Source organism: Pipra filicauda, unplaced genomic scaffold (assembly GCF_003945595.2).
Source record: "Pipra filicauda isolate LSUMZ 115617 unplaced genomic scaffold, ASM394559v2 scaffold108_size2327098_pilon, whole genome shotgun sequence".
Taxonomy (NCBI): Eukaryota; Metazoa; Chordata; class Aves; order Passeriformes; family Pipridae; genus Pipra; species Pipra filicauda.
This window is the reverse complement of record NW_024103529.1, coordinates 637,105-660,401: the sequence shown is the minus strand read 5'-3', so window position 1 is coordinate 660,401 and position 23,297 is coordinate 637,105. Positions and strand designations below refer to the sequence as shown.

The window sequence follows — 23,297 nt, the reverse complement described above, 5'->3', positions numbered from 1 at the left end:
TTCTCAGAGAAGAAAGTCAGGATCAGTAATGATGGAATCTATTTCATAAAAGGTTGTCTTCTGGAAATACAGTAGCTCCCAAACTATTTCTTGAAGCATAGTCTTTGGAAATATGGTATTAGGAGTTCTTATGACATGTGTGGAAAACTGAAATGACAGCCCCACTTCTTAGGCACAGTGACAACTTCTGCTAGAGTAGTAAAACTTGACTGTGAAGGTTTTTCTTAAGGCCACTACTGTGCAACAAGCTTCCAGGGAAATTAAACATCACCATGAATTAGATCACCCTCTGTTCACAGAGCAAAGCTCTTTTCCTGTGCTAGCATAAAAAAATCCAGCTTTGTGCAAACAACTTTTGACAGAGCCAGGAGCAAAAAGCCATAATACTATGAGTTCCAAAGAGTACAACTCTGAAGTTTACTAAGAGAGATGGAGAAGAATACGTCACAAACTGCAGAACTGGGAATTCTGATGTAAGTTTGGTAATGAGGAGAATTTGGTGGAGTGGGGTAGCGTAGGGTAGGTGGTATGTGGTAGGGTGAGTTGAGTAGGTTTTGGCTGGACTAGGCTGGGAGATGAGAGAAGAGGGAGAGGGGAGGGGAGCAAATCCCTCTCAAAAGATACATGCAAGTACACTTGCATATGTTTGTACTACTTAAAATCCTAGAGCATTAATACTTTGGTACATCATTAAAATGCACCAGCTCTTCTCTAATTTTAATCCCTACCTAGATACAAAGACTCCCTGAAACAACATCTCAGCCTTGGCCATATTGATCAACATAACTGGTCTACTCTGGCCTCCAATTGGGACGTCTGAAGACACGCTGTCTTCAGCGCTGCTGCTTCCTTTGAGAACAAACGCAGGATCACTCTTGAGGAGAAAAGACAACGCAGAAAGAATTGTGCCCTGCAGAATATTCACCTAAGGAGTCTTTCTGCTCTGCCTTTTGCAACCGGACTTGTCTATCTCATATTGGCCTTTTTAGCCACCAGCACGCCTATAACAATTGTGGGTGGAGCCCTTCCCAAATCTTCGTTCACGAAGCCTAGCCACGATGACGTATATATGTGGCTGTTAATCCTTTATTAATTTTTCTGCATCATAATTAAATGAAGAAGGTGAAAGTTATTTTCCCTTCTCCCTTCTATGGCCATGTTTAGCTGTGAGAAAATGGAAAAATAGGATGACTTTTTGTAATTCATTGTCCTAACTTCAATACACTACTGGTGAGAGTGCCAAGCAATCTTCCTTGACATTAAGGCATAAAATGCCAATGGAGAGTTTACAAGACTTCTCCACAAATTCAGTTTCCATTGGCTGTTCAGTTTCTGATATCTTTTTACACTATCAGAAAAAAAGTCAACGGACAATAAAGTTGTCCAGAAACACACAAGCAAACTTGTGAACAGCATTGAGAAGTGAAGAGCATTATTCATTACATGAATATCATGTAATTTCACTGTGGCTCTAATTTAATTTCAAACATGAACTCTTCATCTGAAAATGGATCTTTGGTGTGAATTTGGAATTAGCCTGTTTAAGGATCTAGTCTTTTACTGAACATCACTGTGTCTTAGCATTTTTCAAAGAGAAACCATAACAATTTAAGTAAGAGTATTTCTTTTTCCTGGGACAATGGTCCTTAACTGAATTCAGAGGTAGAAATGAAATCATAACATCAAAGGTATATACCAACAGAAATGTGTAGTTTTGCCCCAAGAATTGGTGAATATGGAAATTGATGGCTGGATTATACCTGGTTTTATCACTAGTCAATGTGGTTTCAGTGGGGAGAAGAAGATTCATACACTTCTTGTAAAAAAGACTGTTACTATTCCCATTAAAACTCCTCTAGCATTCATTGGGCAATAAAACACAGAAGCAGGGTAGGTTTGTAAAGGGGCACATCCCTTCTCTCCAGCAGTTAGAAGAGTTGGAAAGTGAAACAAATGGTACAGTATTGCTGTGCACATTACATAGTGGCAGGACTTTTTAGTACACCAAGAGGGCTTATAAGAAAGATAGGGACAAACTCTTTAGCAGGATCTGTCATGTTAGGACAAAGAGTAAAGGTTTTAAGATAAAAGTGAGTAGATTCAGATTAGGTATAAGGAAGACATTTTTTTACCATGAGGCACAGATTGCCCAGAAAGATAGCAAGAGAGCAGTGTGCAAATAACACCAAGTTTGCAGGTACAATCCCCTTGTGGGCCATCCAGTTTAGGGTTAGACTCAATGATCCTTGTGGGTCCCTTGCAACTCAGAATATTCTGTGAAAATCAGCTGTGAAATTAACTGTGAAATGTCTGGAAACATTCAGGGTCAGATTGGACAGGACTCTGAGCAATCTGATCTAGTTGAAGATGTCATTGCTCATGGCAGGGGGGTTGGACTAGGTGAACTTCAAAGGTCTCTTCAACCTAAACCTCTCTACAATTCTACAACAATCAGATACCTAACAAGACATAGTATTTCCCTGAAATGGCTCGGTGCAGTGAGGTATCATATTGCCCTTTGCTACTAAAGATTACTCAGTCTGCCTCTAAACTTGGGTATTTGGGAGACAACATATTATTTCTTCATGAATTGATAATAGGAAAACAATCATATTTTAAAATATGTCTATGTATTGTATATGGCAAAATGTAAACTTTATGAGTGGCAGCATGTAACTATGTTAGTGTGAAAATTGTCATGAAATTGCCAATAAGATTCTATGCAGAGATGAGTTTTTTTCTTGAAACACTAAATTAGATGTGTTTCAGACAATTTCCTTGGGGATGTGCATATGCTAAAACTCAGTATCTAGCTTGGAGAGGTTCTTGTTATAGAGACCAGAAGTGAACACAACACATTTCCAGATAAAATCTTCAAGGATAGATTCCATTAATTCAAGATTATGTCAATCTGTAAATGCTTTCTTTTCACACTACTCATTTAGAGATGGTAGGAATTTATAGCCCTTTTGATTCATGTCGTTTCTCTCTTCTCTCTCATATACCAATAAATAGTTCATTCTGATTAAACTAAATATAACTCTCTCAAATAATGCTTTAAAAAATGAGCTAACATTTGGTCAATATATATGAAGGTGAATGATACTTTGACATAGGAAGGAAGTAAAACGAGTCTAACTAAATATACTCTGTGCAAAGAATCTCTTTAGACTTGGTGTGGAAGAAGGTGGCAGTGCAATAAGCAGAGGTGAAGTAGGAAAGCATCTGACAGAGTAGCCTGGTGAAAAGAGTAAAGAAACTGCTTCAAAATCTTGAATAAATAGCAGTGACATTGTGTGCCAGATCCCAGAAATCCAACGCTTGGGGACTCCCCAGACACAGGGCAGAGGATCGGGAATGTTTGCTCATTTTTCACTGAATCTCATGATTCATGTGTGCCTCTCTGCTGAGTGGCTCAGCCTAATGGTAGTACAGCCCAGAGAATGGTGTCCAAGATATTTCAGAGATTTAGAAATTCAGAGGTAAATTCCTTCCTTACCCTCCTGAATGAAGATGACAGAGAGACAGACTTCCTACTTGAGGGCTCTGGGTAGATTATTTCAGTAAAATCAGAGAAACCCAGCCTCCTCTTCCAGCTGTGAAAGAGGTGGTGGTAGCTGCTCTATTTGACATTCAGAACCCTATGTATAACAGATTGTCCTGAATAAATTTAGGAGATAAGGTACCTGTAGAGATTTCAATGTCCCCTTGTTCTTTTTCCACAGAGAGATATGGTCCTACCTAATCAATGGGATATTTCAGAGCTTGAGCAACTGGTCATCCTAAAGCAAGTAGAGACAATGATTGATTTGGGATATCCTTGGGCAGGAGGTGCTTGAAAATAAGCAGGCATGCACGTGGAGACCATTTCAATTCAGAATTTAGGCAGCAAATGATTGAGCTGATGTGAAATTCCTGGTAATTTGGAAGGTGCTACTCATCAACAGATATCTGTCCATAGGATGTTAAAAAATAATAATAGGACCAGAGAGCAGAGTATAAAAAGCAGATATAAAAGCGGTGTTAAAGTTGACTATTACTTTCTCTGGCACAATAATGACAGGCTCAGCCTTTACCTTAGCAAACCTAAAATTTTGACAAAAAATTATCCCATATGATGATATATATTTTATAACAGCAATATAATTTAATTTAAATGTCATGATATGACTATTCAGACTATTCATAAAGGTTGGGAGAAATGCAGGTGTAGCCCAAATTTTGCAATATTGAACAGGCAAACTTCCATTCATCATTACTCCTCATTTTAGTGTAGCTTGAAAAACCAGTAACTACAAAATGTCTAAACACCAAAATGAAAATGTGTAAATATAAAATAGAAACAAACAGTAAATACACCAAAATTTAGGAGTCATAACCACATGGCAAATAAAAATTCACCTAATGGTCAATATTGCTTGTTGCTATAAAGTTTTTATCTATATACTATCTAACAAGTGAGCAAAAGGATCAAGTGTTTCTTGCCTACACTTGGAAATTTCTCTTTAAAATGTAAATATTCACTAGAACCACATTGGATTTTTAGATGTGCAGTGCTCAGACATTCTTTCCTCTGTCAGATAATTGTGCAGTGTGATGTTTGAATGCTTTCGTGACTCACCAGACCAAAGTAGTGTGTAAGAAGTCCTCAATGGGGCAAAATAATTAGCTACAAAGTTTACATTAAACAGATGTTTTAATTTCTGTAGCCAACAGGCAAGTGTTGTTTAATTAGCTCAGATGTGAACCTGACTTCTGCCAACAAATGAAACCACAGTGGAACTGCCCCAGCTTACATGTTGTGATTGATCTTGAACTCTGATAAAAATCTGATAGTTTCCATGAAAGCAGTCTAAGCTTGTTCATCATTTGTAGAAAGAATGTGTACTTTTTATCAATTAAACCCAGAGGAAGTAACTTTATTGATCTGAGAGAGTTTACCTTTCAGAACAATGACCCTCACTACCTGTGACCTCAGTTCTACAAATGAACCAACTGCTCAGGTAACTATTACCATATTTACCCTCCAGCAGAATAATGTCATCCAGTTCAAGGAGGGCTTCCTGACTTTCCTGGAGAAAATAGTCTCCTTTAGGAATGATCTGCCTGCAAATTTCATAACAGCAAACATCAAAGTTGGCTAATCCTTGTGCTTAGCCTTGCTATTCAGGATCATGCTGCTGTAGCCATATTCACTAAAATCCAGATACACTGAAGGACATAAGGCTTTATTGTTGCTCCATTCCAATTGATCACTGAAGATAAGTGATCTTTAATATCCCTTCCAACCCAAAACGTTCCAAGATTCAATGAATCTCTGATTGATGAATTTAGTTTTAAAAAGAACAATGAGACTCAGAGTGAAAGACACCATTGTTTCTTTTATACTGTCTCCATGCCCTTACTCCAGAAGGTCAGTTGGACATCTCATGTTATCCTGTTAACATTTTTTGATAATAGTATCAAACATTCTTGGCTAGTACATATGTGCTTCAAGAGGGAGACACTTGTACCGAAAGGACTGAGGTTGTCTACTTCCAAATTTGAAAGATACTCTAGTTCTTAAAAAATATCTCAATAATACTTTGATACAAGAACTTCAAAACAGATTGTTGATAGTTTTGTTTGTTTGTTCCACCTGGGAAGGAACAACTCCAGACATCTGTACACGCTAGGGACCAACCAGGTAGAAAATAGCTTTGCAGAAAGGGGCAACCACTTTGAGCATGAGTCAGAAATACACCCTTGCAGAGAAGAAAGCCAACAGTGTTATGGGCTGCACTAGAGTGAGTGTTGCCTCACTCAGTACTGGTGAGACCACACCTGTAGCACTGGTGATTAAACACTGGCACAGAGATCCCAAAGTGATTGTGGAGCCTCCATCCCTGGAGATATTGAAAAGCCATCTGAACATGGTCCTTGGAAATCTGCTCTAGGTGACCCTGCTTGAGCAGGGAAGGTTGGACAAGATGAGATCCAAAGGTCACTTTCGACCATTTTTTCATCTGTGATATCATATGAATCATTTGTCCAAAAATTAATTGAGCTAGATTCTTGAATTCACTTGATTTAGCTGAAAGTAGTGGATTTTGTGTTTCCAGTGCCATCATAAACTATTCCCACATATTTTTCTAGAACATTACTGTTTAGAAGTTACAATGTGGGTGTAAGACGGTGCTATTATACAACTTTAAGTTGACTCTGCTTGTATGAAAAGAAATTGAAGTTGCAAAGGTCAGATAAAATGTCTGTAGACATTAACTTTGTATCCTTAACTATTTACCATTCAATTTTTTAAATTCTGTCTTTGCATCTAATCCTCATCTGAGTTTTATAAATAATTTACTTTTGTATTTCTGCACTATATTTATTCCACAGACATCCAAGATTTTGTCTTCTCAGACACTGGTTTGTTTTCTTTCTTCCTGTTTTAGGATCTTCTTTTCTCTACTTTTCTTGGGATAATTATTGAATACAATGGCATTTGTAGTATTTTTCCAATTACATTTTTCTCTATGAGAGGTGTAGATTGGGTATTATGGAAAATTTCTTCACTGAAAGGGTTGCCAAACATTGAGACAGGTTGCCCAGGGAAGTGGTTGAGCCACCAGCCTTGGAAGGGTGGATGTGTTTGGAAAGTTACTTGTTCAGCTCTGCACTAGCTACTAGTTTTAAAATCTCTTTAGGTTTTGGCAAAGCTACTGTGGGCTGAATGTTCACGGCAAAATTCTGTACCGTTTCCCGGTCATTTACATACCATACATTAGTTTGCTGCAAAGATTGAAAAACTTCAGGTCAATCACTCTGTGTAGTTTGGCAATGTATACTAGTTGATTATTTCACCAGACTCTTCATTAAACTTTGCTTTTGAAGCTTTCAAAGTGATACACAGATTACAAAAGTCTGCATGTCAAAATACTGCTGGAATCTGTAGTAACTGTTATGCATTTTCGCTAATAATATGACCACTCTCAGTTTAAAGTTGTCTTTTTTGTCCAGACCTTTTGCAATTTTTTTAGTTCACCATGAGAAAACTAGAAATGTTTAACTTCTAATTTGTGTCTTAAATTCATATGTGCAAAGACAGGAAGCTGATGGATAGTCCATAGGCTATTACTTGGGTCTGAATTGGTTTTTTTGTTCAGGTTTCACAAGCTGGCAGAAAATAACTCATGTCTGACTCCTTATTCAGTGCTAAAGCATAAAAAAGAATGAATAAAAAAACCTATAATGTTCCTTTTTGGTCTCTCTGCTATACAAAATAATTTCTGGTCATTAATAAGATCTTCCCTCTTCCTCCAAGAAAGGTGTTCATAGCCCAGGTGGTCTTTCAGAGGATGAGTTCCTGTCCGGACCTTTTCAGTTTTGTCATTTTATATTTTCTCTCCCCCTTTTGCTGTTCTACAAAATAGGGCTGGGAGTTGAAGCAGCAACATCAAGTGAGCACATGCTTAAGTTAGAAGAAAGTTTAGTCATGGACAGCACTACGTGCTCCAGAAGGCTGCAGTATGGCGAATCTGGAGCTGTGCCTGCACAGGAAGGCAGCTGAGGTTACAATCTCCAGCTTATCCACAGCTTACCTGTGAGCACACCAAATTCATTCTCACACTTGAGGTGCAAGCATCTGTTAAAATCAGCTCATGCTACTGCAGCCAGGCACCAGCATCAGAAGTCAGTAGCTGCAGCTGGGTGGTAGTGGTTTCTTAAACTGTCTCTCAGCTGACTCCAGCTGTGAGTGCTTCTCCTTCTGCTTCTCTCCCTTTCAGTGCAAATTCAGATGTTAACTTAAAATGAGCAATATTCTGTGCTATACTGGAGCACACAGCTTTGCTGCTGTTAATCACTGCCTCTTAGCAGCAAACAGAACTGAGTTCTTCTCTCTACCTCAGATCAAAACACTATGACTTTAAACTGAGTTGTTCATCTCTTCATAGAGACCAAAAGGAAGAAGGAGGATCACTCATATACCACCGGGTCTGAGGGGCGGCATCTTCTGTGCTTCTCTTTCCTAGAAGGAGAGACATGGAGGCACTGCCCTCACCTATGATGTAGCAGGTAAGAAGCCTCATTTGACAGCTTCAGCACGTGCTTGAATGATGACCTTGGTGTCCACTGGATGACCTTATGCCAGTGGCTAAAATAGTTTTTTCAAAACAAAAAGGGAATAGAGGAGGAGCACTCACACAGTCAGGTCATTAGTCTTTGGTGGGAGCTGGCTGATCTTGCTTCTCACATTGAAGATACCAGTGTTGTCAAGTTAATCTGAAGAGTAGAAATACTCACACCAGCTGTTATTAACCCATTTGGAGATTTACATCTACAAGACAAGAATTCTTGCATTAGTTCCTTTACCTTGAAATGGCAGGAATGAGATCGGTCTTGGACATACACACAGCCTTGATAACTATCAAACATAGCATTACTCTGCTTCTGAGTGTGCTCTAATGTTGGGGTGTTGAACTTCAAATCCAGTTTGATGTGGCCTAACGAGGTCAGGCAGACATGCTCCGGAAAATGTTTGTATTGGAATATTTTCCACTTTTTCTGTCAAAATAATATTAGAATCACAGTGTAACATCAGAATACTTTCTCATTCCGTTTTCTCTGATCTTAAGACATCACAAAGTTTCCTCCTAAATCCTGCCCCCTATGGTCAGATGAAGATCAGAGTAACTGATTTAATGTCTCTGTGCATCTCTTTACCTTTGTATGTGATAAATTTCCAGGGCTGAAGAGGGCATGACCAGTGGCTGCAAGCTGAATTAAACAGAGATCTACACTTTCCACACAGAACCAAGAGAAGCACTATAGTGAAAGAGCAAAAATATGGAAAGAACATTAGTTTCAACTTCCATAACTGTCATGGAGATATTATCTTGAAATTCTTACAATTTCTCCCTCCTAGAACATAAAGATATTTGGATGCAAGGCTTACTGCTACTAGAAATACTTAAGAACAGTATTTGCAACTGCATGAAGCCAAACAATAGAAACTTCTGTAATCATATTTTTCTAGTGCGTGAAATTACTGTGATGGCAAAATCCAGTCACAGCTGGGGGGCCTGCTGCACATGTTAGTTGATGGAATCATGATGAATAAGCAAATAAAAGATTAATATATATATCTGTTCTGCTACTTAAATGCTAGGCTGGTAGTGTCTACTAACAAGAGAATGTACACTCTGGGCTGACTTAACCAATTACTGCAGTCCCACATGCTGTGTCTGCACTTGCTGCAAGTGTGACAATCACAGCTTCAGAGAAGGAACACAAATTGGGGTCCCCCTGGGCTGCAAGAGCTATTAGGAGCTGCACTAGGTTTTTGTCAGCAAGACTCAGTCTCACACAGGAGAGTTTTCATAACTGAAGCTTTTAATCAGCCTTTTATCCTGAGTGGGTTCTAGCTAAATGATCATTATGGCTTTAGATTGTAAATAATAATAATAATAAAATTTATTTTGTTGGAAAATGCAGGCTCATACATTTTCTTCCTTTCTGTCAAACCGTTAAACATTCATTTATGCAAAGTGGGGGAAAATAATACACCGAATGGAATCATAGAGTCTATCTGCTGGACCTTTCCTCTCCTTTGCACCTTGAACATGTAGAAACAGTCCTATGAAATGTCTGGAAAAAGCCACGGAGACCTTAGAAGTTTTTAGTGATGCATTTTGCAGAGTGCACTGTTAACGTCTAATATTCTTTCCCTTAATTACAGTGTATATTATATTGGTCATTTTCCAGCAAAAATAACCATGCACTCAGAATGAGAATTCACTCTGAAACTTCTGTAGGCAAATTTTAAACCTCTCTTAAACTGCCCAATCACTTTGCAGTAACTGATAAATGTGCAATCTCTAGCTCAAATCATGTGACAAAATACAACAAACTCAGCCTAATACTTCTTAATTAAGGATGTTAAATTACTGGCATGCTTTCTTCTTCTGGTGTAGTCATTTGAATGGAGCAGAAGAATTAGCTTATCAAAGTACCAAAATAACAAATAACGTAAAATGTGAATTCCTAAAAATATATGAGTAGTATTTTCCTATTTTTCTTGTGGCTGTATTGTCAGAAATTTAGCTTCCGGAACAGACTGCACCCCATATTAGTGGATTTTCAGGTTTTAATACATAACAAAATCACTCCACTAATACATAAATAGCTAATTCCCTGATGAGTTCTATGCATAATAGCTAGTTAGATGGTTTCCCTGACAGAGCCAAATGAGGTGTTAATAGCCTAGAAGTTATCTCTTCTAGCCTTATACAAAACAAAGGGCAAACCCTGCAGCAGAATTAGCATATGGCCCAAGCTATAATGGAACTGCATGATTTAAAAAAGGATTATCATTAAGAAGGAGGAGTTAACGAAATCCAAAGTGTATCCCAATCTGAGTAAAGAGATATTAAAAGCGATAGTCAGAGATATTTTGAAAGAACTTCAGTCTATCACTGTTCTAATTATTTTCTCATACCTAGAGATAACTGAGGATTTCTGAGCTGCTGCAAAAGAGCTAAAAACTAGCCTTACACGTTTCTTCGGATTTCAGTCATCAGATAGCATGAACTAGAGCATGTCTCAGAGATGACACAGGTTTAAATGGGTGCTCGGGTTACTGCCAATGTCTCAGCCTCAATACCGTGACTACTGAGCCACTAATTACTCAGTCAAGGAACTGGAGAAAGTTGCACCACATCCCTGCAGGATGAATCACCACTTTATGTTAGCACTGTTAACTACAGTGCTTCAAGATCTGCACAAGCAGCTCAGTTGTCTGACCTTGCAGGTGGAGAAATCGGGTGGAGGCAATATTTTCAGAGTAGTACCTAGCTATGTTATTCTTACTTTAGAATAAGTGGCATGAGTAAGATGGATTCCTCCCTTTCTGATATTGTAATGTGGTACTGTGTGCACATGTGAATACAATGCTTATTTATTATCAAAAAATAATTATTAAATTCTTATGATGACAATTTACATCTATTTACCTATATAACTAACTTCTACTTCATTAAAAATTGAAGATTCCAATTACTGAGCTAGTCAGATACACACTTAGACAAATGATTACAGGGGGCACAACTATTCCTTGATAAAATATTAATCATAGCCAGCACATCATAGAAAAACCAAAATTGATAGGAATTCATAATATGGGATTATGAAGACATGAGATCTTCATAATCTCATGATTATGAGATCATGAGAGAGATGAGATCCCTCCTTATGACAAGATATTAATCAAAATTACTGGTCTGTGGCCCAAAAGAAAAAGCAATAATATTTGTATTTCCATAAAGCTGAAGGAGCCACACAGCTATAAAGGCTCCTTCACATTTAATGTGGGGGAATTACCAAGTGCTTCTTCTGGCCTTTTTAAATCACCCACTTCACTTGATTATCTCCCCTTCATGCCTTGAGGACATTCCCTGCTGTTAAAATCAGAAACTGAAGTGTTCTGAGGAGCCAATGCCTTGCAATTGCATCGTGAAGGATTGTTTGTTTGCTTATTTTTTGAAATACAATTTGGTTATAAGCAATGCTTCATGCACTTCAGTTAATGGCTTTTATGAGTCCTAAATGACCTCTCCAAGTCTTCTCTGGCTTGTTTCTGTAGCTTCTAGGGAACACCACTACGTATCAGGGGGAAAAATATGGTTCAGAAAATTATGCTCTTTCAGATGATCTGTATCAACTTGCTGATCACATATCAAAAAAGCAGAGCATTTTCCCCTCAGATCCTAGTGACCTTTGTGTTGTCTAGGTAGACTAACACAGATCCCATAAAGGAGAACATGGCTCACATAAGTAGCATGAACAGATTGGGCTGAGTGGCTACGATGACAAAGAGATGAACAACATAAATATCTTGGCTCTGATGCCAATTGCTTTTATTTCCATGAGTCTGTTTAATGTGATTTTTCACACATACGACTTATTTTTACCCTATTCCATCAGCTTCCAGCATTAAAGGATTTACCTACAGATATCATTTATATTTACAGTAAAGGGGATAGAATCTTAATTCTTTCATTGATAATGATGGGAAACACAAGAGAACTAAGACAACTGCTGAGCCAACTTCTAGTTACATTTAGAAAGTATGCATGAGCTACTACTAAAATAAATACATGGAAATCCAGCCATCCAAAGAAGCCATATTTCCAAGATGAGGGTTTTGAATGTCATCTAGTCAGGCCCAGCCACATGAAAACAAAACAATTAAAAAACATCTTCATTCATTCATTGTGTTCAACAATTAGCTTTCTCATTCTCTTTGAAATTGACAATATTGAACTCAATAAGGCAATGGCAGGTGGCTGTACAGGATAGGTAAGTCACTTACATACCTTGTCCTTTATTAGTCTGAAAGAGACCTAAAGGGAATCATTGCTGCTACAAGAAGCTTGCTGTAAGTGGTATCACTCCTCACACTGTAGCTGGCCAGCTGTTTCCTTTTTCCAGACCAAGGGAATCTGCAATTGCAGGCCATATCTTTTTCATACAAACCATAAATTCTGGAAGGGGAGAGGAGCAGGATAAAGTGTGCTTATCAACTTTAGGAAAAAATAACAATGAAGGTTTTTGAGTTATGCTAATTGGCATAGAGTCAGAAAAACCCAAACTTCTTCCCTTTCAGTCAAAAAATACATGAAACATTGTACCCCTAGTGAGATACAAGAGATCCTAAAAACTGAGGAAGAAAGCAAACCTAGAAGTTTCATAATAACGAGTGGGCTACAGTTCAAGTGCCTCCCTGAAGTTATAAAACCTGATGGTACTGGAGAGACAACGCACCAGAACAGCCTCATCAGAGCATAGAGCAGCAAAATAATGCTGTGCCCACTAATATTCCTAACATTCCTAATATAGCAAACATATTCATTGTGGTGGTTTAAAGGTAAACCAGCAGGAGAAATGAACCCAACTCAAAAGAGATTACAAGTCAGAGTTACAATTTAATAAAAATAATACAATAAATACAATTATATGGACAAACAATTGGTTTTAACCCACAAAACCCAAATGTATAACCCAGCACCCTGGGGCACGAACAGCATGGTGTTTGTTGGCTCCCGTGCTGAGCCCCACGTGGTCCCCCTGAGTCCAAAGCAAAAGGAAAAGAAAACCTGCTGGTGAGAGTGCTGGCCGCAGTCTGGTCAAGAATGGTGATCGCAGTCTGGTCGAAGTTCTGGTGCTCCCCTGGATCCAATGAGTGGGCCAGAAGTCCCAAGACCCCAAGATTATATACACTCAGCTCTGAGTGGGAATGCCCAGTACCTCCCCCAGGGCAGTGAGTTCCACAATGGGTGATTGTGAGTCATGAGATATTTTTGGAATCCTTGGTGGCCCATTAGCAGACATAACCCCTCAGGCTGGGTGTGAAGGTGCTAATGATTTCCTGGAAGGGAGTCATCATGCCTGAGTTATTGGTGTGACCATAGGAACATCCTCCTATCTCAGAGGCCTCTTAACACCCAGCTTATAGCCCGAGGGGTCAGGTATGCTCTGAGCAGCTGCTGCAAATGGTCTGCTGTTAACAGTTCCTGGGAATGACATAGAGGGTGTAGAATACACAGTTTGGGATACGCACACACAGTGAAGAACTGATCCCAGCTGCTCTAACTAGGACACCTATGTTACCTTTGTCACAGTAGCAAGCACAACTAGGGATATGAAGGAGCACAAACTTCAGGCTGTTCTGTGAAAGGAAATGACTACAAGGCATGAAATCCAGTTGCCCTTGAGACCTTTGCCATGCTTCACGGCCTTTGGCTGGGGGTAACCTGTCAAATCATCTTCTGTGGCGACCATATTATTTGTTGGTTTGCCTCCTTGTCCTCAAAAATCTCATGTCTTTTGAAAGCTACTATCAGGAAAAAGAACCCCAAACACATTTGGTGTTTTTCCAGGCAAAGGCGCCAAAGGACTTTGATTGACTAAATTAATCTCTATTTATTTCAGGCAAAGGAAAAACATCCACTTCTGTTGAAAGCCAGATCACATAACTAGAAAGCTTATTTTAGTATCAGTGGATACAATCTGAGGTGTTCAAGATTAACTACCAGCACATGGTAGGTTTGCTTTTTTCCCTTCTCCTTCCTAGTTGCAATTTTAGTATAATTACTGGAGGCAATAGGTGAAAAGCAAAAGCACAAAATTATCCAAATGCTTTGAATTAGATACAAGGAGAAAAGGAGGGGCAAGATTGAATTCCACCTGCCTCATCACAAGTACAGACATTGTAACTCCACCTGCACAGAACTGATGCTACCTGTGCTCTCTCATCCTTGTGGTGGTAATGGAAGATGGCCATGTGAAGAACGTGTTATGTCAAAGAACAGGGTGCACTAAGTACCACTACTCATCCTCTTCTTCTCAGTTGGGACCCACTGAGTACCTGCAGGTTTATTCCTGTTGCTCTCACGAGAAGTAGGTGAATATCTTTACAAATAAATTTCCTCAGAACTGAGAGACACTAGTACCCAAGAGTATGCACAACACCTGCTTTAAAAGGCTCATTTTGAGAAAATTACCTCAAATTATTTGAAAAAGAAGTAGATTATTTAAATAGATGGGATTTTCTCTGCTTATCTTTGTAGTTAGAATTGAAACAATAAAAAATGAAAATTCTTATAAGAATACTATTTCTGTGCAAACATGTTCAAAAACCAGTTCCTAGGAAAGAGAATTACTTTATAAACACGTCTACAGATTCATATGGAATGGTAATTAAGTTCTTAAAGAATTCTAAAGAGATACCTGCTCATCCCTAGGGTTATACTGTCGCAAAAAAAAAAAAATTAAATTCAGAAAAAAAGTCCCCTCCAGCCATCTACTGGGCACAACCTTGTGGCTTGAATGAAGACAAAATTCCTAAAGAAACATGAAAAATTAGAGTTGGAATAGTTGTGTTTCTCATGATGGAAAAATCCTTACCCTGAAGCACTGCTTCAGCTGCACGAAACCTTCCATGCCAGCTAATAGGCATTATTCTGCTGTGCATTCAGAATAAAACGTGATCATCTGAACAACAGTATTGTTTCTCCCAGTGTGTAAGAAGTAGCACATCCACACCTCAGTATAACATAAAGTTTATTCTTTGATCTTTTTCAGTTACTTCACCTCAAATAGCAAACCAGATTTTGGTCATCAGAGCTCTGATCTGTATAAAACCACTGATCAGAGTTGTCTAACCAAACTTATGTCTCAATGACAGATACATCAAATATATTGCATTCTATGATATGACTTATGGCCCTTGAGGAGGCTGATGTGATTTGCAGATAGCATAAAGGAGAACCCACTGTCTGTAACGCTGCTGCTTCCTTTGAGAACGCACACAGGATCACTCTCAAGGAGAAAAGATAACACAGAAAGAACCGTGTCTTGTTGATACCACCTAAGAAGTCTTTCTGTTGTGCCTTTTGCAACCGGACTTATCTATCTCATATTGGCCTTTTTAGCCACCAGAGCGCTTGTAACAATTGTGGGTAGAGCCCTTCCCAAATCTTCATTCACGGAACCTAACCATGATGATGATGATGGAAGGAGAACCATGAAAACAGATATCATCACAATAAAAATGTTTCTAACTTTGCACTGAGCAGTCTTTTTTGTGATTCTAAGACTGATTGATAAAGTTTCATTAAATAAGATCATCAAAACAGAAATGTGAGGTTTCTGAATGTTGTTGTGAATATTTTACAAATACAGTAATCTATTCAGCATGTAAATCAAGAGACAGGTCAGACACAATTATATCTTCTTCTAACAGTGAAATGGATAAGTTGGCAAGACATTGTCTGCTGAAGAAGCTCCATTTTGAAAGATGCTTTAAGGTTTTCCTTGACTGCAGCACTGCATTTGTTCCTCCATTGTTCTTCTTCAAGAAAATCTCTTTTATGGGCATCTTGTGTGATGCCCTTTCATTCTTATTGGAATTCTCATTTCTAGGAGAGATTATGAAACCTGAAGCAGTTGTATACTTTTTAATAACACGAGTGTATGGGAGCACAGTTATTTACAAGAATAGTAAATGCTTTCTCTTTTCTATGTTGACAATGCCTGTCACAGAAGCTTGTATACATCTTTATTTTATTGATATTTTACACCCCAAAAGTAAAATGTTTCAGTGTCAAAACCACAGCAGACATCAGTGGTGGTTTCTGCAAAGAAATGTAGTTTTTCAGCACAAAGCATGGCATAACTACATCAGAGCTTAAGAACTGAAGGAACAGAGCAATTAAGGTTAAGGATTTTGGACATGCAACAATGAAATGTGATGGAATCTCTTTTTATTTAGACTAGGCACAAGTCAAACACGATATCTCTTCCTCAATTGATCGAGACACATGGAAATACATGCCGCATTTAAATTATTATTTTAAGATGGTAAATATCTTGACAAACCACTGGGAATGCTTTTCCAGCACAGGGCCAGCTGTTCCTCACAAGGCTTTTGTTCCTCACTTGCATGAAGTAAGTGTTGTGTTCTAAATATTAGATCCCCAGAGAAGAAAGGAAATTTCTTTCTGGAAATTTCAATAAAATTTGTTAATACATCGATCCACACTTTTGGAGAGTTTATGCTGATCAGCATTGAAGTCACTTGAAAGGTAGAAAGAGATGAAGAACTAGGAGTTCAGGGCATTTCTCTATGTTTGTGTGTATGAACATGCACAGAAGGTACATTAGAATCATGATTTAAAGCATTATGATCTAGAATCAGATTTGAAGCAAATCAGGTGCAAAGCATCCATTGACATGAACCCTAATTAATACAAATTGTGGTAGTTACACATACAGAGATGTGTATTCCTAAGTCACAAAAATATCCACATTTAATAACTTTTTCTAGGTAGGGAAGATTCATACTAAAAAGTTATTCTAAAATTGAGGTATTTTAAAAATTAAGCTATTCTATATATGAAAGTTAAATACAGATAGACCACTACCTCCCATATGTAGAAAAACCCCTTCAGTTCCAAAGGAAATATTTATATCTGCATAATGCTCATTTACAGAAGAGATAGTACAGTCTAGTGATGATATCGTGCATCTGGAAAGCAGGACTCTAAAGTCAATGATGCAGATGGGAAAACAGTTTTGCCTGATACCTTCAGTCAATGATTAAATTCACTGGATTACCTACACCAGAGAGGTTTTCAAATTATCTCATAGTTATCCAAACAGTATTGGAGCTTATCTGTGGCAGGCTTTTACAAAACAGTAAGCAAAAGAGATGACTGTGCATACTTTCTTCAGTCTCTGATTCTGCAGGTGGCAAGGAAGAAACTGATGTACAATCATCAAAGACCACCATAAGCCGAACCAGAAGTCAGGCTAGTGCACTGGACTCAGTGAAGCTGAGATCTGGAGCAGTCAAAGCTAATGAAGAGCTTTTCCAGCTGCAAAGGTCCTGCTGGATTAACTGAGTTAAGCTTTCCAAGGCTGAAGCCTTATACAGAGAAGACAATGGAGAATCTTATCGCCACAAATATTAGCTACTGGATTTTACCCTAACAAATATTCCAATTGCATACCACAGTTATTGCAAAAGAGGAGATAAGGGTGTAGGGGCACTTTATAAGACTGGGATACATTATGTTGGAAAGAAATTTGACTGCTCAAGGCCCTGGCTCTTACTGCACTTCGTGTCTTGGTGAACTAGATGCATGTGTCTGAAATACATTCTCAAGGAATTAAATCGTTATTTTCCCCGTGATGTTGCATTTGCACATTTACCTGTTAATGACCATGTATGTATAAACTTACAGAATAACATCTAAGAATTTCAACTATATAGGCAGTAAACACACTACATTTTGAACTTCTACTGCACGCATAAGAATGTGACACTTCGGTCATGACTTTTGCTTATGTGTAATCAAAATCTCATGTCTCCCTAACCAGCAACAGAGCAGCTTCTTTCCGCTTATGCATAATATATTGCCACTGTACTATCTTTCATATCTTTAGGAAGGCTATCAATTCTATATTTTTCATAGTTTAGGACTGCAAAATGTTAGAATGCATGTATGAAAAATGAAGAAATTAATTTAAGACCTAAAGCTTCATTATCTTGCCCAAATACGTATGAAAAAATTGTGACAGAGAGATGTTAATAGTTAACTTTTAAAGTAAAACTAAACATTCAGTTCCTGAAGACAGTAACTAAAGTTGAAAATGGATTTGAGCATTTTTCTAACAAACTTCATTATATACTACACCAAAAATTGTAACTTCTGTTACACGAAAATTCAATGCACTTGCTATTACACTGTTCCTTCCATGTACTGACTGCATCTGATAAAGAAATCAAGAGACAGGAATATATTTTTTATCATCACATGTATGTCTCCAATCAGACCTTGCTTTCTCACTTCAAGCAAGAGGCCTGACAGGGTCAGAGGATGATGTACATGAGTATAGTGTGAGCATAGTCAATATTCCAGGAAGTAGAGAAAGATAAGAGAAGGTCATAAATCTAAGAAAAATAAATTTTTTATTTTCTAAAGAAAAATAAATCCAAGAATGACTACATTGTGTTTCTCCTGAATTATCACAACAATGCCACTATGTAACAACATATAGGTAGAGAATAAATAATAACTACATTCAGTTATTTATGGCATTATAAATATTAAATAATTTTCTGACTGTACCAGTCGTACTTTAGATGAATACTGATGAGAGTGAGGACAAACTGGTTTATAGAGATGTCTATCACTACAGCTAGAGAGTCATTGTTATGGCAAATCAAGGAAAACATGTTTCTGATTAAAAAACCTGAAAGGTTAAACCATGTATATTATATCAGATCTGTTTCCCTCATCTTCTTTAGTTTGTTTCACCTTTGTCAATCCTGGAGTCTGCAGATAAACTAAAACTAAAATATGAGAACTTGAAGGTTGAGGTGTTGTGGATGAGAAGAAACAGGCATCTAGCTTCCACTACAAAAACTGAAGAGAAAGGGAGGAGAAGCCTGGTAGAAATAAATAGGAGTCAAGAATTATAAAATAATTCTGAAATTTGGAGAAAGGAAAGCACACACACATACACACAAAGGGAATATATCTTTCTAAAAACTCTGCCCAAAATCATGGCACTCATAATATTTAAATTTAGCAATTTGGACTTACACAGCTAAAGCTTTTAGACATACTGGAGCAAAAGGGAAAATGTAAGCATCATCATCTTAATAACTGATGCCAGGCATACCTTGCTGCCTGCCTAAACAGGGATGATTTTCAAGAAACTGTAATGGAAGTTTTAAACAAAACACGAAGTTGTTAAAAAATATAAAATCTTTCATTTACTTGTGGACAGAAAGTGCACACTTTATAAAAAAAAAAAACACAAGTAAACAAGGGACAAGAATAAAGTCATCTAAAACATATAGTCAGAAGCTATGTTTTTAAAAATGGTCTTTTATTTTAAGGATGTTCTACTGTGAAGATGATGCAAGGTGTTTGATTTTTACCAAAGTCAATGGCTGGGTTTTCATTTTGCCACTGACATGAGAATTCAAGTGACAAAGTGAAGCACAAAAAACTTTGATCAGAATAGAAGTGCTGCCTTTAAACACAGAGTTTGAGTGCTGCAGTGGCCATGGATATTGTATACAGCAAGGGAGAAGTGGAGACTTTCCGAGAATGTCAAGTCCTGTAGAAGAAAACACAAAGCTGGTTACAGCAGCCATGAAATGCAGTCCAAGGTATTGGGAGTCCAGTTCCCAGCAGCTCTCAAAGTATTACATTGTGTGTTGATATAATGCTGATGGAAGACAGAGGTTACTGATTCTTCTGTTAAAAATTTGTACACTGGATGCATGCTGCCCCTCTAAAGGGAGTGCTAAATAATGTCGATTTTCTGGCCTTTTTTCTTTTCACTAACCTGGTAAGTTTGAAAAGCTTATTTTGCTCAAATTCTCACATGCTACTTTTGTGGAACTTTATTTTTTAGCAGCCTTCCCAAATGACACCACAGAAATTCTCTCCCTTCCAACACTATCTTACTCTCTCTGCTGAATATTCCATAGGCAGTCAGTTTTCTGCAGCTTGCTTTCTCATGAGGCAAAAATCTGACCAAAAAAAAAAAAAGGTAACTGTTTTGTCATGATTCTATGTTTCAGGAAGATTATTATCAAACAAAAGAGCAAAACAGGAAGGAAACTGTCTACCTTACACCAATTTAGCCTTTTTTCAAGTATCTAACTGAATAGCCCACCTAATGCAGTCATACTGAATAGCAAGACTCAGTTCCATTGGTTTCCATTACTACAAACCACGCTTGCAGGCCAGAAATTATGAACTGCCTAAAGAGAGGGTACAGAAATTTAAAAGCACAAACAGATTTCAGTAAATGGCCTCTGCTTACCAGTGAAACAATTTGATGTACTCTTTCAATACATTCCCCAGTGAATTACACATTCTGAAAATAGCCTCTGGTGAGTGCCCCAGGTGAAGGTAGCTGGCAATACATATTTTCAGGATTGGTTCCTCCAGATGGGAAAGGCTTACCTGAGGCACTAAATTGAAACTCATGTATTTTCACACCAATTTGGGATGAATTTGAATGCAGCATTGCAGTTTTTGTCTCAGTATCAGAGAATATAATTTCAGTTCTTCCCTGGGTAGATGCAGACAAAGATATTCATGCTGAATTCCTCTTTTCTCACACAGACCAGTCCACCAGATTGCTTAGAGAAAGAAAACAGGGATAACACAGTGAGCTGCTGAGATTGTCATTTTGTATGTAATTCAGATTTCTACTACTTAGTTTTTTCTTCTTTAAATAACACATTAGCCAATAATCAAGGCTCCTCTCTTAGAATATACACTCTTAATTCCTTCCCCACACAGTAATGCTTTCTTACTTTCTAAATAGCAGCCATGATTGCTTAATTTCCAGGCCAGAGCTTCCAGCAATAGAGATAATGTCTTTGAAGAATTTCAGGTACCTGTAGAACAGAGACCAAGAAGAGAAACCTAGGCATCCAGCTACTACTCCTTTCCAAAAGAATATAACAGAAAGCAAACCATGACATTTAAAAGACAGCAAACTACCGGTTGCTGAAGGATGGGCATCCTGTGGAACACCACATAGTAATAAACCTTTGTAAAAGGTTTAACTTTTCATATGTTTCATTGAATGTAGTGGTTCTTCCTAAACCTACTGATGAACTTAATTTTTGCCAAAGTACACCTTATTTTGACACTGTTGCCCTTACTGTCAAAATTGTATGAGATTCATCAATTGATATAAAAAAATATTTCCATATCCAAAGTTATTTTCCTATTCCAACATTTTTATTTCTCTGGGGATAAAATAAATGGCTTGCACAAGTGAAACAGTTTTGTCAGGTAGCCATGGTTGCACTGCAGGGTCATAACTAACCCTGCAGGCAGCTGCTTGACTTGCAGTGCCTGTCCCAGCTTTGAATCTCTGTTGCAGAGGAAACCATCAATCCCATCTTGAAGTGGCAGCAGCAATTGCAGGCAGCAACAGAGCTTTCCATATCTCATCCTTTGCTACTTCAAACATTGAGAAATATTTGTGAGGAGTATATCTACAAAGATTTGGGTATTTGGCTTTACTATCAAAATTTATCTTCACAAACCTTACTTGCAACAGAGGCTCTAACCTTTAGGAAAAATACCTCTCTGGAACTTGGGCAGGCCACAGACCCTGAAAAAGAAAGAGAGAAATGCTGGAGAATGGTTTTTAGATTTGAGATATATGTGGACCAGTAGCTAATGGAAAAGAGTATTAATTAGGTATTAGCAATGAAATTCTCTGTTGGTTTAGAGAAAAGATGGAATTCTGCTGACAGTGCAGCAGAAAGGGCCTCTGCAGAACGTTTATTGTGTTCTTCATCATTGTCATTAGAGTCTTGTAAAGGTTCCCACCCTGCAAAACAACATCAGGAGTAGTTCCTCTTCACACATATGCAACCTACCGTATGCTTATACATCATTTGCTTACAACCTGTGGTAGCAAATCAGTCTAGATGTTTCAATTACACCCATTACCACAGTGCTTCAAAATGCTTTCCTGTTTTTAATCCACTAGAGGATTTTTGGGAGGTTGCAACAACATCTGAAATTCTATCCATATATTTTCAAACACAATACATATCATTGTGAGGAGCAAAAGACAAGAAGTAAGTATGAGCTATACCAAAATATGTTTCAAATTTTTACTTGACCTCAGTCCATGTGAATTTTATAACAAGGTGTGGCAGTTTGAGCCACATTAGAAATCTAAAATCCAATTTCCAGGCTTCCCCCACCGCTTCCCACAATTATCTTAACACCGTAGAGAAACTTTCAGGCTAGAGGCTTCTGTAGGGGAAGGGGGAAGTATATACATTTATTTACACAAATAAATACTAGACAAACTAAAGGCAACTATATATATACTACATTTCTATCAGTCAGTCCTTTCAAGCCCCTTCCTTTAACTACTTTAGTCCAGGAGCAGCCTTTAAGGCTGATATGTGTTCTGGGCTCCTGAACACTCCCCCCTCACCAAGTTCTAGTTGTTTGTTGCAGTCTCTCCTCCTCATGAAGTCCAAGAAGATAGCTTTGAGTCCTTGCTCTTCTGCTGCTTTGTGATCGATCTCTCTCTCTCTGCTTCATACCTCAGTTCGTAGGCTGCTGCAGTGTAGTTCAGCTTATCAAGTGTCTGTGTCCTAGAATGTTGATTTCTCCTCGGGTTTTTGGTTGTCCTTCATTTTAGTTCATGGCAGAAACATCCTCTGGGCCCCTCTCTCTCTCTTGTGGGGTCCGTCTCCAGTTCTTGCCTGGGAATTTTCTCCCTAGCAATCGAGCCTCCTCCACTTGGCTCTGCTCCAATGCTGAGCCTCGCATCCACTCTCACTAAACAGCGAGAGGGAAAAACACTGCCCTCCTCTACAGCTTGGCTGCAAAGGTGGGGGGGAAGAAGAAGAGGGCCTGGCCGCAGGGCCTGCCCCTCTCTCCCCCACTTACCAGTCATTTGTGAGTCACATCCCTCACAAACACGCACTCATTCCAATGCTGTCTCTAACTCTGTCCTAGGCAGAGTGAGGGGGGCTGCAGGGCTCCCCTCTTCCCCCCGGAGGGGAGAGAGGGAGCCCAGCCACCCCCTGGCCTTGTCCACCTACACACAGCAGACACCAACAGCAAAACAACCAAGACAGAACTTGCCAACAGCTTCCGGTGCTGTGATATATGATTTTGAGCAGAAGCGAACAACATGAGTGGTGATTGGCTCTCCAGGGAACACTGTCCTGGCACCCAATCACC

General features: G+C 38.4%; 1 long non-coding RNA gene across 1 annotated transcript; it reads right to left on the bottom strand.

Moving 5' to 3' along the window:
* Positions 1 to 19,396: 19,396 nt before the first annotated feature.
* LOC120323125 lies at positions 19,397 to 22,966 on the bottom strand. The gene is made up of 5 exons (XR_005563305.1): positions 22,652 to 22,966; positions 21,634 to 21,696; positions 20,885 to 20,968; positions 20,529 to 20,707; positions 19,397 to 20,089 (listed from the first exon to the last, which is right to left on the bottom strand). It is a non-coding gene; the product is annotated as an uncharacterized LOC120323125 (long non-coding RNA).
* Positions 22,967 to 23,297: the final 331 nt, after the last annotated feature.